This window comes from Alligator mississippiensis, chromosome 6 (assembly GCF_030867095.1).
Source record: "Alligator mississippiensis isolate rAllMis1 chromosome 6, rAllMis1, whole genome shotgun sequence".
Lineage (NCBI taxonomy): Eukaryota > Metazoa > Chordata > Crocodylia > Alligatoridae > Alligator > Alligator mississippiensis.
Window position 1 is genome coordinate 62,961,316 of NC_081829.1, and position 19,625 is coordinate 62,980,940.

Here is a 19,625-nt window from a genome sequence, read left to right on the forward strand (position 1 = left end):
TGTTTTGCTTTGTTGTTACACTGGTGGTTTGGGTGAGGCTATTAGGGGTTGGAGGAGGCCTCATAGGGACCCACAGTGATGTGGGGGCCCCACCGCCAGTGAGGGCGCAGCATCCTCATTGGGGACCCACAGTAGCATGGGGACCCGAGTGCCAGTAAGGGCGCGGCGTATGGGGTGCATAGGCCCCAGCCCCAGAGAGGGGGCACTATTGAAAAGCCCCAGTGCAGGCATGGCGAGCCCCTGAGGAAGGGCGTAGCAGTGTGGTGAGCCCCAGAGAGAGGGGGTAGCAGTGCAGTGAGCCCCGGATTGGGGCGGCTTTACCGAGAAGGCCCCAGAGGGGGGCACAGACGACCCCAGAAGGGGGGCAGCAGTACAGAGAAGGCCCACAGAGAGGATGGCGGTACTGAGAAGGCCCAGAGTGGTCATAGACAGCCCCAGGAGGGGGCGGCTTTACCGAGGAGGTCCGAGAGCTGGGCGGCAGTACAGAGGAGGCCCGGAGAGACGGGCATGAGTGTTGACAGAGAGACCGAACAACGTCTATTACAGCTGCGAGGCTTGGGGCGTGGTATAAGGGGTGGTAGGAGCCACGCATAGCCCCTAAGTCTAGGGTGCTCCCAAAGCACCCATTTGCAGGACAAGACCCACAAGGGGCCTGGGAGTCCGCGGGGACAGAGGTCCCAATGAACCGTGTCCAAGAGGGCATAAGGCAGCCTCCCAAACTGATTTAAACATCAAAGACATGGCGGGCGAGAATCGGAGGGTGCCCTTGGACCAGCTTGGCACGGGGGAAGGGGCCTTAAGGAGATCACAGCGCTCCTGGAGGACTCCACCTGTGACACGGGGATTCCCCCTGGCTGCAGCTTGAGTCCGTAAACAGAACGTAGCTCTCTCTGGGACTCCTTGCTCGCTCCTCTTCTCTCTCTCTCTCTTTTCTCTCTGTAAGTCCCCACCACCTCAGAGCCGTGACTTGTTGCCACTTCACTGCTCTGTGCTCGTGACTCACCCCTGGACCCTGTTTCTCAGGTGAGTATCAGCTTCCCGCGGTGTTGTGATCCAGTCTTCCAGTTGCAGGAGAGGAGGGGAGTTTCATTCCCTGTCATAGCCTCTCAGCCTAGCCGTATGGGACTCCTCTTCTTTACTCTGTGCGTGCCCGAAGGCACCCTTGGGAAATTTCCTTCATCTCTTATTTCTCCTTCTGGGTTCTCATTGGCTCCCTGCGGCATTGTGTTTCCCATTTCCCGGATGTTTTAATCTTCAGCAGCTGTTACCCCTTCTTAGTAACAGGGTCGCAGCCGCGACTCTGTTACAGGCAGCTAAAGTAATTTAACCAAGAAATTGTGATTTATAAATTTGACAGGCTTTAAGGCCCAGGTAATATAAGGATTTTCTTCCCTAATCATCTTTATGACTTAATTTTGATTAGCTAGTGTCATGTTACCACTCAACAGAGAACCGATCTCTAGAGTACCCTAAGCAGGAACACTGCCCCAACTTGTCCACCATGTCTTGATGTTATCAGAATTTTTAAGGAGGGGTTTAGGGATGTAATAATATGCATCCCTGCTAAGGGTACTCATGTTTTGAATGTGGCTGACCTTGGGGCTCTGCCTCTCCTACACTCCGTGCACACGTCAACCATAGATGTTGATGCTTCATGATCTATTGCAGCAGCTTCAGCCTTTCAGATCTACTCAACTGTCATCACCCTATGTCCAGTTGTCTGTTGTTTCAGTGGGTTGCTGCCAGCCTTGGCAAAATTTACATGGTGCCCTTCCAGCCAGTTGCCTTTCCCTTGCCCAGTGGGTGTTACGCCTGAAGCTGGTCCTGGCTAAAAGGACCGCAAGGATGCTGGCCCAACAGGCCCCTCAAAATCATAATTAAAGATAATAAAAAATAAAGCCTCCACCATGGATGGACTAGCTATAAAGGGACACAGCTAACCCTTTTGACTTTTATATTCTATATCTCCATCCCCCTCAGGAGACAGCCCATGAGTGTGGATGAGCTGGAATGCCTATATCAGCCTGCTGGGGCTGGGACTGTCATGCAGGCCAAGTGCCCCACTGCCTCAGCGTCTTGAGGAGCCCTCTGCTCCCACCTCCATTGGCCCATGGCAGCTGCCTGCCTCCTCTCTTCAGCACTGCCAATGCCTTTTAAACTTTTTATGGCAGTGCCAGTGGCTGACGTCATTAGCTGGGCACTGCCTAGTTTGTCTGACAGAGAACTCAAAAACTGGCATGGCAGTGCCATACATTACCTTTGTCCCAGCTCTTCCTGCCCTCCAGGTCAGTATTTGCCTTTTCCCAGCCCCCTCTGGGTCATTCAGGGTTCCTGTGTGCTGTATACGGTCCCCACTGTCACAGTCAGGGTCTATCCTGCAGTTGATTTTGAGCCCTAATAATACTACTAAATTCAGTGACTACGGCATTGATGCCTGCACAGCCACAGCTGGATGGGTAAAAAATGGCTGATGTGGTGCACCCAGACAGTAGTGGTGGATGGGTTGTACTCAACCTGGCAAGATGTGAGCACTGGGGTACCCCAGGGCTCGGTCCTTGGGCCCGCACTGTTTAACGTCTTCATCAGCAACTTGGACGAGGGAGTGGAAAGCACGCTGTCCAAGTTTGCTGATGACACTAAGATGTGGGCGAGGTGGACACACTTGAAGGGAGAGAGAGGCTTCAAATAGATTTAGACAGACTACAAAAGTGGGCAGATGACAATAGGATGGGGTTCAATGTAGACAAATGTAGGGTGCTGCACCTTAGGAGAAGGAATCCACAGCATACATACAGGCTGGGGAGTTCCCTTCTTGAAAGCACAGAGGCGGAAAGGGATCTTGGAGTCATTATTGACTCCAAGATGAACATGAGCCGCCAATGCCAGACTGCAGCCAGCAAGGCCAGCCATACCTTGTCATGCATCCAAAGCTCCATCTCAAGCCAGTCCAGAGAAGTGATACTTCTCCTCTATGCCACTTTGGTCAGGCCGCAGTTGGAGTACTGCATCCAGTACTGGGCATCGCACTTCAAAAGGGATGTGGCCAGCCTGGAGAGGGTTCAGAGGAGGGCCACCCACTTGGTGAGAGGGCAGCAGGACAGGCCCTATGAGGAGAGACTGAAGGACCTGAACCTGTTCAGCCTCAGCAAGAGGAGGCTGAGGGGGGACCTGGTGGTTGCCTACAAGCTCATCAGGGAAGATCAACAGCAAATAGGCAGAGCCCTTTTCTCCCCAGCACCACCTGGGGTGATGAGGAACAATGGTAATAAGCCGATGGAGAATAGATTCATAGATGCTAGGGTTGGAAGGGACCTCAATAGATCATCGAGTCCGACCCCCTGCATAGGCAGGGAAGATGCTGGGTTCAGATGACCCCAGCTAGATGCTTATCTAACCTCCTCTTGAAGATCCCCAGGGTAGGGGAGAGCACCACCTCCCTTGGGAGCCCGTTCCAGACCTTGGCCACTCGAACTGTGAAGAAGTTCTTCCTAATGTCTAGTCTAAATCTGCTCTCTGCTAGCTTGTGGCCATTATTTCTTGTAACCCCCGGGGGCGCCTTGGTGAATAAAACCTCACCAATTCCCTTCTGTGCCCCCGTGATGAACTTATATGCAGCCACAAGGTCACTTCTCAACCTTCTCTTGCGGAGGCTGAAGAGGTCCATGTGCCCCACTCTCTCCTCGTAGGGCTTGGTCTGCAAGCCCTTAACCATATGAGTGGCCCTTCTCTTCACCCTCTACAGGTTATCCACATAAGGTTTAGGTTAGAGATCAGAAGGCAATATTTTACAGTTAGAGTGGCCAAAATCTGGAACCAACTTCCCAGAAAAGTGATCCTCACCCCTACCTTGGGTAAATTCAAGAGGAGGTTTGATGATCACCTGTCTGGGGTCTTGTGAACCTAGCATTCCTGCCTGTGGCAGGGGGTCAGGCTAGATCTGCTCAGGTCCCTCCTGACCCTAGCTACTATGAAACTAGTATGGAAAATAGGACAGACAAATTAACATCTTTCTAATCCAAAGTTGAATGAATACCAGGACCCTCCCTGAACTGTGTACAGAAGAGCTATGGTTTACATTTTTTCTTTAATTAAAAGAAATTAGTCCAGGTTGGGGGTGTAGGGCGGTATTTATCTCTCACTCTCTCACTCTCACTCTCTCTCTCTCTCTCACACACACACACACACACACACACACACACACACACACACACACACCCACCCCTACCTACCAAGTTGAAAGGGTATGAATCAATTAATGATTTTTTTGACCCATGCATCAGTACCATGTTTAAAAAGTATAGATACTTAAAGATATTTCAGGATTTCTTCCAAAAAGGAACTGCATACATGTTTCTAAATGCACAACTGCTCAGGCAAGATGCTCCAAATGCAAAATAATTATATAATGTGTGGGTGTATCATAAGTGTAAATACCCTAAAATGTTCTTAGATAATCAACTTCTTAGCATATTCATATGTATATATAAGTATGTGTGTTTCTCCATTATCTAAGAATTAAATTGAGGCTACATTTTTATTGAACAGTGGAAGCAGAAATGATTTTAAAATATTCCATTTGTGTGTAAAACTTAATAAAAGCAACCTGATGTTTTTCTTTGCAATAAGCATTTTGCAGGAATTCAAGTCAAATGTTCAAATTGTTGCTCCAAAGTTAATTTTCCACAGTTCAAAGCCTTTCACTCCTGTGTTAGAAAATGTATCACAAATATATAAGCATCCACTGCAATATATTTGAAGAGTAAATCTTTAGGCTGAAAGGAATAAATAATTACTATAAATTGATGGAGATAGCAACACTAGAAATCAGTGGGGCAGAGAGGTATGGAAGAGAGAGAAAAAAATACTATGGTAAATATTACATAGTCAATATTTTGCAAGTTTTAGTGCATTTAATTACAACCAATTAAAATATTTAATTGATAAACATCTCATATTCACCTTTTTCAAAACAAGTAGGAAAGCTGACAACCCAGGAGAAATGTGGAAAACATATATGTATATATAAAATCCCATTACAGTTAGAAAGAACATTTTTGGCGTATCTAGGTAATCTCCTCTTCTCTTTGTTCTTTTAAAACAATAAATCATTTAAAAGTCTTCTGTTTCATTTTTTACTTCCTTTTTATCTTGCCTTCCTTTTCCCCCAACCCATCTCTCAAGCTTTGACTCAAGGAGGGAGAAGGGAGTGGTTCCTTAAGGCTGTTGGGTCCAACCCTAACTTTGGTAATGGTGAAAGTAGAAATCATTACCGTGTTGTGTATTTTTAAGACAAACAGATAGTTTCAGCATAATTCGGAATGCTATTGTGATTGTTGTTCAAGTCATCATTGTTATTTGGAGCCCATCCAGATAATCTAATTCCAAATTGGTATTTGGGAATGAAACTCCACTCTTAACTGAATAATGTACATTCAGAGGAATGTTAGTTTGGCAAAGTACTTTCATTGTTATGTTGCTAAGTAATCCAATTCCAATTCCATGAGTGCCAGTCCAACATCTTCGACTAGTATTAAATTAATTGACAAAAGAAAAAATGTCAGATTTTGGTAGTTTTGTTGCCTTGTCTGCTTATAGCACTTTGACGTATTCTTTGCCAACCTGAAACTTACTTAATAAGCCTTAAAATGAACATAAACAAGTGTTTTTAATATTGGAGGTAACTTGCTTAAAAAATAAACAATTTTAAATCTCTGCTAAACAACTCCCTACAGCTCTAACTTCAATGTACAGCTTTATTTAGACACTAGCTAATTGCCTGTCATGAATGATGGACTTCAGGGAGTGTTTACATGACCTCCCACCTCGCCGCTTGCTCACCCTTCAGGGTCGGCCATGTAAAGTCTCCATCTGCCTCTGCTGCCTCATCCTCCAGCCTCTGGTGCAGGGGCTCCCTCTCCACGCCTGCCTCCACCTTGCAGCAGGGCTTCCCCCTGCGTCCCCTCCCCAGTACCCTTCCTCCCTACCTCCCCACCTTCTCCCCCTCCCTGCTGGCTGTTGTTGGGGCTGGGCAGTGGGGGGATGCTGCCACCATGACCCCGCTTCCCTCCGCGCTTCCCTCCCTTCCTTCCCTGCTGCCCAATAACAGCTGCCACCATTACCCCCCACCCTTTGCCTTCCCCTGCCCCAGGCCCACACAGCCTCCCTCCCACCCCATCACCTCCCCCTCCGTGCCGACTGTTGTTGGGGGCCCCCTTCCCACTCCCCTCCTTCCCTCCCTCCCTGCCTTCTGGTCCCAACAACAGCTGCCACCGTGACCAGCCCCTGCCTCCTCCTGCTCTACTCCCCTCCCTCCATCCTTGCCTATCCACCTCCCCCTCCCTGCCAGCTGTTCTGGGGGGTGTTGGGGACAGGCAGCAGGGGAGCACCACCACCCATGACCATCCGCTTCCCCCTCTGGCAGGGAGGCATGGGGAAGCTCCACTGCTCAGGCAGCTGGGGTGTGTTCACCACTGCCACAAACTTCCCCAGGAGTGGCTCAAACTTGGGTCCATGCAACCTGGGCCCATGCAGCCAGTTGCCACCCACCCTCTCAGCGGTGCATGCACAATTGGCAAAAAGTATTTCCTTTTTTTAAAATTCTATTTAGAATAGAATTTTAAAAAAAGGAAATGAAGTACCATCAGTTTCATTTAATTTAAGATATAATATGAAGAAGGGAAGGGAAGCTCTAGGCCCCCCTGGCATCTAGCCTGAGCCACTGCAGGCATGTGCCTAAATTTCTTCAGTCCAGGGAGAATGTCTGTCCAGTTTCAAACCAGTTCAGCCTAGTCAGGTCAGACTAACCTGCATAGGTTGAATCATTTCAGGCTCAGGCTTTTTGAATGTCTTTCCCTAGCCCCTATGTCTAAGTACTCCACCACTGGGCTTCCTCAAAGGGGTTGACTTTTTCTCTTAAAGGGACAGACCACCTTGTTACAGTGCTCTTAAACCTGCTGGTCCTTTAACTAGGTACTAAACAGTTCCAAAAATAGAACTGTCTTTGGCCACATTTTCTCACTTAGTTAATCCTAGCATAGATCAACTAGCATGAATATAAATGTTTATGACTATCTTCTTTACTGTATGCAAAACGTAGTTGATTGTTTGCAAACAGCTTGAGTAGTAGTAACTTGTAATTCATTGCGCTATAAAGTGCTTGAGATACATCTGTCCAAAAAGTGCTGTATAAATGCCAATACAATTAGCTTTAAGAATTTTTTAGAGTAATGGAGATCCACTCTAATAAAAAACTGAAATACAGAATAGCAACTTACTATGATTTTCATCCAAATAATATTTATATAGATTCACTGAACAAGCGAGATCTTTAATTCACAGTACCAACTTGCCTTGATAATATAAAACTGTAAAAGCAACAGAAACTTCAGTTTGCTAAATAACCAATTACAGCTGTTTCTGGATTTGTGAATATAAAAGCTCAATGGGATTTAATTTAATCCCTCACTGTGAACAGATGGGCAGATTGCAGGCCTCTGTGGAATACATCCCAGTTCGCACCACTTCTTCCAGTCTGAATTCTAATCAAGATTATACCCTGTCGGTTGGCAACAAAAAATAACTAAAGGAGTTCCAACAGAATCACTTGAGATATTTGGCTTTGTGACATGTTTCTGTGCAAATTCAGCTTGCTTTTTGCCACATTGTACTTTACGTGGAGTTGGTCACAAAGAAGGATTTTTATAAGAATGCCCAATGGCATGTTTTAATGAGCCTTCTAGTATTACTGTAGTTAAGAGTCTGTCAGCATTTTATTATAAACTCCTATTTACAGGGATTTATAACTCAGCCAAATCCTTTACTCCAGGCTCAAAACTAACAAAATTGAAAATACAAGATCTAAGCTAGAAGCAGTTTTTAATTTTTCCCCTCCCTAAAATCATTTTAGTTACAGCGATTAAGTTCCTCTTCTGGGCAGGAAAAGTCAGAAAAAGAAGAAACGTGCTTTATTTCAGGAAAAAAGATAAAATGATGCAGTTTTTTGTCCCCAAATAATTATAACAAGCAACTTAATCCTTAATCCTAGAAACACTTACTTAGACATATGTATTAAATTTAATAATGTAACTAATTTCATAATGTAACTACTCTCATTGACTTAATTGTGAGGATTCACACTCTTAAACATGAAGCATATGTGCAAATGTTTGGAAAGGTTGGAACCTTCATATTTAATATGAAAAGGCTATCATATAAGTTTCCTCATTTTCTCTTGTTCAATTCAGTGATTATTCAATTCAGAAAGGAGTTAACTGGGCTCTTAGTTATAGCAAAGGCTTTCTATAGACCCAGATGCCAGTTATGCCCCCTCATCAACACAAACTATACACCTTTGAACTGAACAACATGAAATATACCATCCTGTGTTCATGTACAGACTTCTGCACCAATATCATATAGATTGGCACCTGCTTACATTGTTGTTTATATTGGCCAGATGGGGAAATATGTAAAAGAATGAATAGACACAGATTAGAGATCAGTTCTAGAAATACACTGCCTTTGGCAGAGCACTTTAACCTCCACGGACATTCCATCACTGATCACAGAGTAGCCATCCTTAAACCAAGAAACTTTAAAAACCAACTTGAATGCAAAACTTAGAACAAGATATCATCCATAGACTTCATTATACTAACCATGATCTCAAGAGGGACCTTCATTTCTTATCCTATTACTTGGACTAGCATCCCTCCAGGTGTTAGCTGCCCTGTTCAAGTCAACTTATCTAAGCAGCATTCCATACCCTTGTCTCTTGCCTTTCTATATAAAAGCTGTTCTTCTACCTGTCATTTTATAATATTTGAAGTAGGTTGTTGCCTATGAAAGTTCTTAACTCTCTGAACCATTTTCATTTTTAAGGTGTCACCCTTTATTATCCTCTGCCTAAAATAAAATATGTTTCTTAAGATTATTCTTTAGCTTCTTCAGTAAAGTTGGCATGTGTTCCAGGAAGTGTGCAAGAAACAAGGTTTTTTGGTGTTATTGTTGGGAAAGATGTTAGACAGATGTTAGACAAGTCTTGGGGCAAAAGGTGCCCTTCTTCATGTTTGTGGAAGATCGAAATACTGCCTAAGCTATATATCAGATAAAATAATGATTAGTGTTAGCTTCATATGTTAAAGGTACAACAGGGTGACACTGTAGATGCCATATCCATTTACACCATCTGATGAAGTAGGTTGTTGCCTATGGGTGTAAATAAGCATTTGTGGGCATGTCTACACATGTATTAATGTGCCATAATTATTAATGTGCCACCCCATATCAATCTAGACCATTACAAGTGTAATGTCTATACCTGGCCTGAAAGTAACAACAATTGGATTATAACAAGTCATGAAATCAGCGTTCAGTCCATGGTGTTCAGGGGCTAGTAAAGCTATGATGTTCCCAAACCCATCTTCTGAAGGATTTTGTAAATGACCCTTGAGTATAAGAATTGTAAAGTCAGAAATGGAGTGATTCTTCTGTGAAAAGTTTTCCCACTAGGTCCTTGGGTGTCTTTGTCTTTTATCTTTTTTCAATGATTATTCTTTCTGGGGTGTTGTGGTTGTTTCACCCATTCACGTTCTGTGAGGACATTTAGTGCATGAGATATGCCACATTCTGTGAGAGATGTGTGCAAGAGTTGTGGATTCTGGTTATTTTATTTTTAGATTCTTTAGGTTCTTCAAACTGAGCAAAAAGGGAAACAAATATTGTTATATAATATTAAAACAAGTTAGAGTTATGTGTTACAGTATGGACACTGCATTCACAAAATTACACATACTGTAAACATACTGTAGCCACAGTTGGGAAAGTGGAGAGAAATGTTGCAGAAGGCTTTTTGGGTGCACCCAAGGTGAGTTAATATCTTTCTTTTCAAGTTTTATTATATACAGAGTCAGTAGATTTAATTATGTTTGGACAACAGTAAGTTGAGCTCACTTCACTAAAATAAATCTGATAGGAATAGATAGAGAGAGTGAGGGAACCTCTGTAGAGACCAAATTAGTTACAGTACTTTGATGAAGGCTTCAATTCATGCCCTGCCTGGGTGATATTTCCAGTGCTGCTTATCCATAAGTAAAAATATATCTAAAGACCTCCTAAAGATACATATGTATATTTAAGAATGACTGTAAATTCTTTATCCTGTAAGAGGCCCTCATAGTGATAAATTTACTTTTGGGATAATTCAGTCTCTAAAGTGCTATCTTTCTTTGAACAACATTTTTAGACAGATAGAAAATATATAGGAATCCTTACAGATTCTAACTAAACAATGAAACAACTTTTAAGTTAAGGAGTTGAAGCAGAATAATGCTTGCCTGATTTGACATGCCTTTTCATACTTCCAAAATAAACCACTCATTTTTATTGGTTAAAAATCTCCTTTTCACAACATTGATTTATAAATAAATAAGCAAAAAGTAGTGTTAACTACAGTGCAGGTATGGTAACATAAATATACAATATGTATAGGCAAACTAAACACAGAATTTTACAGGAAATCTGTCCTCTGATGAACATGACAGATACTCATCCTCAATGTTCTGCTCACCCAATAGAAATTTTCTTGATCAGGGAAAACAAAGCATTCAATCCAAAAAATTGTATTTGGGCTCTAAGGGTTTTTTCCCTGCCTACCATTGCAATCACCTGTTCATGTGGTATATTATGTAATTCTTGTTTTACATCATGGCAAATTATATCTCTATGAAAAAAACATGGAGCTTGTTTTTAAAAGCATCTCCCTCTCTATATATGTTTATATTAATTTTTAGAATATATATGTTTAAATATGAAAATATGCTGTACAAAATGTGGATATCAACATTAATATAAATTAAACCTAGAGTGAGAGGAAAGAAAAAATAAAGAGAAATGCTAGGCTTGGTTTATACCAAGGGTGCTCAAACTTTTGGCCCCATGGTTGAAGTGGCTCAGGGCTGGTCCATGGGCTGGATCTATCATTGCATTGGTCTTTCAGTGTGACCCCTTCATCTGGATCTGGTTCCAGAGTGACCCTGTGTGTGGAATCTGCTTTCAGGGATCCCTACAAACTGGATGACACAGCCGTGTAGGCTGGAGATTGAGCACCACTGGTTTATACCACTTTGTCTCCATGTTTGAATATGCACTGTTTGCAAGACCATTTATGTGGAAACTCCATCCATAGTTAATTATGGAATAGACTTAGGACAATATTTAAAAAAACAAACAAACTATGAGCATACTGTTTTAAAGTTCTCAAGTATTCACCCCTCCCTCCACCCTTATTTTAATAGTAGTCAGGCATTAGTCTTATTTCTGAATACTTTTAAGTAGGTCTAGAAAGTGATATTAAACAAAGCGGAATAAGCTAAAAAGCCATTTCAGCTAGGGGACAATTTTTCTGCTATTATCACTGTTGTGCTTCAGCAGTATTCTGGAGAAGTTGCCTTATGTGTTTCAGTTTTAATTCCTATTCAGTCTCTCTGTTTCCTGACAAAGGTCAGTCTGACTGTTGCACTAGGAAACTTACTAAAACCAGCAAATCATTTCAGTTAAGCCACTGAAAGGTAACAGCTGCCATAGTTGCCACTCTCATCTGATTTAAATTGGTGATCTAAGGGCCCAGGTTCCACCTCTTCTCCCAAGATAACCTATTTTTACTGCATTTTATTTATGTTCCCTCTAATTTCTGAAGTTCTTTTCATTAAGAAATGCGGCAACTCTAAATTTAATTTTCAGTCTCAGATGTCAGTGTTTAGAGATGTACAAATTTATGTAACATCAGAATCCCTTTAAACTGTTACAGATATAGGTTTCAGATGGGGTCAGAGCCCTTTCTGGAGTCCCACCTGGTCTTATTAATTATTCATATCTTAATAAGCTTGATTGGGTTTCCATACAATCTTACTCTTTTAAAATGGAAATCGTGTATGTTCTCCATCTGCTTTTAGCAGAAAGAGAATTTTATCAAGTGACTTATTTAAGAAAAATAAAGACTTTTGAAAATAATATTTCTCTTTTTTGTTTTATTTTTGTTTTTCTTATATTTATTTTTTGACCCTTAGATTTGGTCATCCTTATTTAGGATAATGCACATTTAACTATCTGAGCTGTTTGTGCTGGGAAGGGGTTTAAAGAGATTACTCTTTTCTTGTCAAGTGACATTGTAAATGAATGTAAGCTGCTGGGCTTCTTTGCCACTGATGAGACAGAAAAAAGCAAACAAGGAGCCACTAGAATAGGCAACTGGACACAGTACATTAAAGAAGCTAGATCTGATTATCAGTGGGATACCAATTTGTCTTTTGGGCTGTAGCACCTGCTACTAATTGGTGTGAAGAGCTCAGTGGTCACTGTGTGCTTTAGCTCACTCAGCTCTCTCCAGTATTGCTGTGAGAGCAGTAAAACTAATTGCTGTTGCTCCAATGCCACTGATTCAACATGCTGAGCTAATAGCTACAGATAGAGGGCAGACAAATTCCTAGTAGGAGTACACAGCTAGTTGCTTGTGATAACTAAAGCAGTTGGAATGCATAGCAGAACGTGGAGAATGATTGTGTGCTTTCTGGTCTAATATGATAAGGTATTTGTTGCTCATATTACTATTATTTGGGGTATTATTATGCTAAATTGTTTATGTTTCAAAGAAATTGGAGTAACTCTACGTTTTACACTGTTTATGTTGAAACTAGATAGTGAAAATAGGTTGTTCTGTAAAAGATGCTCAGTAAACAGGCTTGACAGGGAAACTTACTGGATATCCCTAAGCTGGCTAAGCATGAAACTTTAAACTGCTAAGTAAGTTATTTTTTTTTCTTAAAATTAAAGCCAAGAGCTAAACTGTCTTAAAACAGTTGCTTTTTCATGCAGTGAGGGGTGAGTGTGTGCATGTGCACATGCATGTATACATAATATATGCCAAATAAATCATCTTTCAATTTATAGATAGAAACAAAGAGAAATTATTAAAAATAGTTTTAAAAATAAAACATGTATCTGAGGGCATAAAATACTGTTTCTCTCCTGTAACTTAGTCTTCTGCCTTTGATGTACATATTGTTCTCCCCTACTCTCTCCCCTGCTGCCCCCTTAAGCTTCTGCATTCAGACACTTATTATTGGCTCTTCATGTTTTATTTCTTATCAGTTCCTGTTGCACTGTAAGCTGTTGTGTATATCTCCCCTTAATAAAGTATTGTAAGTATAGCCTTCAATATTGATTCAGATGTTTGTCTTTTGATGAGAGAACTAGTTGTTAAGGAGACTATGAAGAAACAGTGTTTTATTTTGTTCAGTTTTGCAGGTTTCAGAAATACTATTTGATTAATTATATGCTTGTACAAACATAATTTGTGGTGTTATTTTTAAAAGTCTGCACAGTAATAACTATAGGTTGTGAAATAATGCTAAGTAGCTAAGTGATGGCTTGTTTCAGAGCTCTGTATATTTTACTTACAGAATGTCATTATGAAGATAGTACTTAAAATGTCATTATGCAATTATGTATAAAGTTTCACCAATGGAAAGTAAGGGGGATAAAGAGTGTTGGGAAATAATATCCACTAAAATTAATGTGATACATTAATGAATATTTCAGTATATAAACAATATATTCAAAATGTTCCATAATGCAACCAATGCTTATATTTAAAATGTACTAGTATATATAAGAAATATTTTTACAAGAGGATAATATGTTCAGCCTGTAAAAGGTTAACTCCAAGTCTACCTTTCACTGCTTGTTTTAAAGTAAGCTAATTGTCAAATCTGGTAAGTTAAATATGGCAGGTTTGTACTTGCTGTTTTCTGTGAATGAAGGAGAACAAACAACTTAACTAGAAATGGTTTAGGTAGAATATTGAAAGGCTAAATGTTGAATTAGAGAGGCTTATATGTAATATATTTATGGTTGCCCTGATCTGAATGAAACTGTCTTCCTTTTCTTGTATGTATAAAAAAATTTGAGAAGGCAGAGGATTGCATAGCAACATGTTACTTGATGCTTTTATCTGTTTGTGCTAGTACTCAAGTTTCAGCAACACAATCCACCTGGCTTTGGAGGCATGGCCCTATGAAAGAAGTCTGCAGTTTAATGAGAGCATTGTTCTGCTTAAAAATGAAGTGTTCTTCTGTAAGTTGTTGTAATAAGGTGCTGAGTCAAGAATGTTAGCTCCAATTACTGTTTCACAAGTTACCCTTGAATGGTGAATGTGCAAGCTGTACCAAATTTTGGAGCTTGATATCTGCTTTATGGTTATCTACTTGTCCTAAATCACTGGTTGGAATAATTGTATTGTCACCTTGTGTCATTTTTGCTCAGGCATAATAGCTTTGTCAAAAAGCAAATGCCTATAAAATTGTGATGTAAAGCTTTTTAATAAGGTTGGTAAAAAAGTGTGTGTGTTACTAGTGGGAACGTGTTGTCTGCCAGCAATATCTGTACTGGATACAAAAAATAACCAATTCATCTTAAATGACTGAAATTAAGGTTAAGTGTCCATACCTAACATTGTTACTGATTTTGTTTTTTCCTGTTGTATTTGGATACAGCAAGGTTGTATATTGAGTTTATTAGGAATTGGTATTATGCTTCTGTACTTCATCACATCAAACCCAGTTTGGAACTCTGTTCTACAATTTTAAAATCAGGTGCTGTCATTTTGAGTTATTAAATACAATGCAAACAAGGTAACTTCTATGACTACTATTACGTCAGTATCTAAAAACAGTATCTAAAAAGAAAAAGAAAATGCGATGCTTATGCATGAAAGTAGGCATGAGTCTGTGGGTTTTTATAACTATTTTTTTTTGGAATTTCAAGATGCTAAGACTATAGAGACATCTTCTGTAGAAGGGAGTGTGGCCCTCTTCCTTGGATCTCTTGAACATATTTTGACAACTCTTGAAGCATCAGGGCATTGGCTATAATTGTTGCCCTGCTTTACCTGTAGCAGGTAAGGTGCTATGCTTTGGCTGTGTGGCAGGGCTGCTCGTGTAATTTTAGTAATAGGTTAGACAAGGATTTTCTGGGATGGGTTCAATAGAGACTCTGCCTCTGGCAGGGGGTTGGATTTAATTGACCTCTCAAGGTCCCTTTGAGCCCTATTCTTTCTAGATTTCCAACCAGATTTCTAGTAAGGCTGTGCGAAACAGCACTGTTCCATTTTGACCTGCATCTTGATGGAACAGCATTTCTTTCAAATTTTGTTTTGACTCAAAACCGTTGTTCTTTTCTGTTTTGTCGAAACGCTTTCACTGTTTCAACCTTTCGCCCATAGGCTATAATGGGGAAGCTCAAAACAGCCTATAACTTTGTCATTTCTGACCTGATTTGGCTGAAACTTGCAGAAATAGTAGCCCTTTCTGATGGCATGACGCCTGCCAAGTTTCACAGACATAGATGCAGGGGTTTTGGAGAAACTGCACCTTGAGCTGCAGACAAGAAAAACTTGTGACATGGGTGACACTGTGTTGTTAAGGTGCAGCAGGGTGCAATCTGCACACATGCTAGCCCCTGCTGTGGCCACAAAGCCTGCCAGCTGTCAAGAAGATAGGTGCAGGGGGGTTCTGGGGCCCTGCACCTCTGGCTATTAACAGACAAAACTCCTGTCATGGGTGCTTGTACAACTGTGTCTGTCTTAGGGCACAGTGGGGCGGGGAACTACTGCAGGCCCGGCTTCTAGGCCCTGCTGTGCCTATGAAGCCTGCCAGCTGTGTCTCTTTTTAGGGTGAAAAAAAGCTACTGCAGGCCTGCTAGGCCCTGCTGTGGCCATGAAGCCTGCCAGCTGTCAAGGAGATAGGTGCAGGGGTAGTCTGGGTTCTGGGTCCCTGCACCTTTGACAGCAGGCAAAACTTGTGACATGGGTGGGTGACATTGCGTGTGTGTGTGTGTTTGTTCAGGTGTGCCCTTCCTGGCGCTGGGGCCTCTGCATGACATGGCAGTGTGCCCCACTGAGGCCTCCTCCCCTCCCCTATAGCCTTGGCCTGGTCCACCACTGTAAATGACAGCAGGTAAAAATAATGTAGGTGGTTCAGCACCAATAGCACCAGCAGTTAAGGCAGGCAAACTGAACTGTCAGGCTCTTCTTTCCTATCAAGTAGGAGCACCTAGTGCATGTCTGTTAGGTGCACCCTCACCGTGTGACTGTGTGTGTGTGTGTGTGTGTGTGTGTGTGTGTGTTAGGTGTGCCCTTCCTGGTGCTGGGGCCGCTGCACAACACGGCGGTGTGCCCCACTGAGGTCTCCTCCTCCCCTACAGCCTCAGTTCAGTCCACCACTGTAAATGGCAGTAGGTAAAAATAACATAGGTGACTCAGCAGTCAACACCAGTAGCACCAGCAACATCTAAGGTAGCCAAATGGAACTCTCACAGATCCTTTCTTTTTATAAAGGAATTGAAAGCAAGAACTAAAGATGTTGTGTTGGATATATGTTACTCATGTGTGATGGCTTATCTTGTGTTTTATGTTTATTAAGAAACCCCCCCCCCCCCCCCCCGAATAGTTAGAGAAATATATCTTAGGAAGCTTGCAGGTTGAAAAACCCTTTGTCAGGCTGAGGAAGTACCTGCAGTTGATGTGTCTTCTGGTCCTGGATGGAAGGAATAGTAAAGAAGCCAGAGGCTGGCCTGGCACACAATGCAGGCAAGAAAGCCAGTCAGTGAAAATGGAAATGGAGGTCTCAGGGGGTGAGGGACAGGATGTGGTGGGGGGGAATGGGGGACGTAGCAGTGCAGGTAAAAGTGCAGAGGTGCCTGGGGTGTCAGATGTCTGGCAGGTTGCAGCCTGCCAGAATTCAACTGTCTATATTGAGTCCATGAGTTTCTGTACCTACTACCTAGGAGGCTGATGAAGTGCAGTTCATAGGGCCAGCTTTGAAAAGTGGTTTGTACATTCAAACAAGCACCTAACCTCATCACCAGAACTGAAGCCAACTTCATACAACTCAAAACACAAAACCTGCCAACTGTCTCTAGTACCCCCACAAACTGCACACCAGAATCTATCAAAGACAACCAAACCCAACTACTTGTGGGGGCACATTCCTCACCAAAAAACCATGCTTCCTCCAGTCTCTCAGGCTTGATCTTGAGAGGAAACAAATTACAAACCACTTTTCACAGCCAGGCCTCTGATCTTCACTTCTTCAGCCTTTTAGGTACAGATATTCATTGACTCAATATACACAGTAGAATTCTGATACACTGCAACCTGCCACACATCTGACTCCCCGGGCACCTCTGCACTTCTGCCTGTGCTGCTACATCCCCCTTCTGTCCCCCGACCCCAGACTGTCCCTCACCCCCTGACACCTCCATTTCCATTTTCATTGACTGGCTTTCTTGCCTGCATTGTGTGCCAGGCCAGCCTCTGGCTTCTTTGCTATTCCTTTCATCTAGGACCAGGAGACGCACAAAATGCAGGTGCTTTCTCTGCCTGACAAAAGGTTTTTCAATGCAAAAGCTGGCATCCCAGGCAGCTAAGCTGAGCTCACCTGGAACCTCACAACTCCACAACAACCAGCAAGCCTCAGACCTGTCAAAAATGTGACAGGTCTGGGCTTTCCCCAGCCAGGACTGAGTGTGTGCATGCATTCATTTGTGCATGTGCTTCCTAGAGGTTATGGTACCTTCTACCCACCCTTCACCATGGGATCATTGGTCCTTACATTTACAGGGCTGCCATGCTGCCAGCAGTCCCACCAGGCCTCCCTACCCTTTATGTTCTTGAATTGGTGATAAGTATGCATATGCCTAGGCTGGTGTGGATGTGTATGTGCAATTGTGTCACACCCTCCTGTCTAACAACGCAATATTAAAATCCTGAGAGTTGGCCTGACCCCACAGGGCAACATGGGTGAAAGAATGTAGATAGGTGTGTGGTGCAAAGAAGAAATTTATAAAAGCAAATAGAAATATGGCTTTGGCCCTATATAAATTCTATAATGTATGCTGCAAAGCTTTAAATGTATAGAAAGAAATGTATTTTGCTTCCTATATGAATTAAATTCTACAGTAATCCTATCAAATATAATTATTGATTCATTCTTTTGAGTTCTATGAATATAATAAAATAAAAGGGCCTAGAAGAAAAAAGGTATTCTGAATCTGAAATCCCTCTTGCTAGCAAGTAGGGAATCCCTTAGAAGATAAGTGCTGCTAGCCATAGTTGTCTGATGCTGAGCTGCTGGAACACACAGCTCACTAACTGATAGCAAGGCAGAAAGCAGGGCAGTTTAAACAATGCTGCCTTTTTATGTAGTTTGTCTATCCCTCCCCCAGAGTACTGGGATTGGAAGGTACCTTAGGGAAGGATGAGCGTTACTGGCCAGCTACAGAGTGAATAATAAGAGCACTCCTTTCCCCTCTTTTCCCCTTCCCTCTCCTTACCTTAGTTTCTGTTTCCCTGAAGGCAAGCCCAGCTTGAGCTTCGAAACTCAAAACGTTTTGACATTTTTTAAATGTTTCAACTTCCCTTGTTTCATTTTTAGGCTGTTTAGAAGCTCTCAGTTTCATTGCTGCATTGTCACCATTTTGAACTCGAAACAGTGTCAAAATAAAACTGCCAGCAAGATTTCACACAGCCCTTTTTCTAAGTAATTGTCAACATGAATATATCTAAACTTTATTATTATTATTATTATTATTATTATTATTATTATTATTATTTAAGAACTGTATTAAAATATAACCCAGTATTAGTGGTTGCAAGCACTAATCAGAGAGTCGTACCCATTGATACAAACACTGTATATACACTCTGGCTAAGAGTTTTCAAAAGAGCTGATATTATATTAATATTTCATGAGATTTCTGGTTCAATCCCTGATGCTTCTGTTAAAACTTCCAATATTTTAATGAAAGATGGTCCCTGTCAAAAAGACCTTCATATCTGAGTACAATATGAGATGGCAAGTGAAAGCAAGCAGATGGGGACGCAAGGCAACAGTGAGTTATGATTACTGTAACTTTTATTATCAACAGTATTTCCCTCCTGCCATAACACACCACAATACCTGGTTTGGCTGGTCCCAAATTTGTTTTATCCCATATCTGAATTGTAGGACTTCCCAAAATGAATTTCTGTGGAGGACTTTGATACCACACCCCCTCTCATAGGAGGTATTAGAACATTTTTAAATTTCCCAGTGTATGAACTTGGATAGACAATATAATAGAACCATAATTATGTGATGGCTACTCAGGGCACAGACTAAATCTTAGCCTTTGAGGGAGGCAATGTTGAGACTCCTGTTATCTCTGTGGTTTTTTCTAGCTAGTTTAAAATCACAGTTCTAGTGTGAAGGGACCCTTAGTGGCCGTGAAAGGAAGACTGTTTATCAGTCAACAGTTGTGTATGTTAAGAACAACTACTGTACAAACTTATCCTATCAAATTCACATAGATTTTATAGACATTAGGAGCTGGAAGGGACCTCATGAGATCATCGGGTCCAGCCCCGCCACCAAATGTGGGAAGTCAGCTGGGATCAAGTGATCCCAGCAAGAAATATATCCATCTGTTTTTTGAAAGAGTCCAGAGTAGGTACTGGCACCACCTGTGGGGGGAGTTTGTTCCAGACCTTGGACACACACACTGTAAAGAACATTTTTCTTATGTCTAGTCTA

At 42.0% G+C, this 19,625-nt stretch overlaps 1 protein-coding gene across 3 annotated transcripts in view; it reads left to right on the forward strand.

The window, feature by feature from the left end:
* PCDH15 (protocadherin related 15) overlaps positions 1 to 19,625 on the forward strand; it is a 1,303,618-nt gene that overhangs the window by 364,772 nt on the left and 919,221 nt on the right. The window contains exons 1-2 of one of the 3 annotated variants that reach the window (XM_059729932.1): positions 12,389 to 12,583; positions 13,147 to 13,196. The exons of 1 other annotated variant lie outside the window; for it this stretch is intronic. The gene's annotated coding sequence lies outside the window, so the exon portion shown is untranslated. Of the gene's footprint in view, positions 1 to 12,388; positions 12,584 to 13,146; positions 13,197 to 19,625 lie in introns of those variants that run through there. One more of the 3 variants, XM_019484297.2, reaches the window with a different exon arrangement.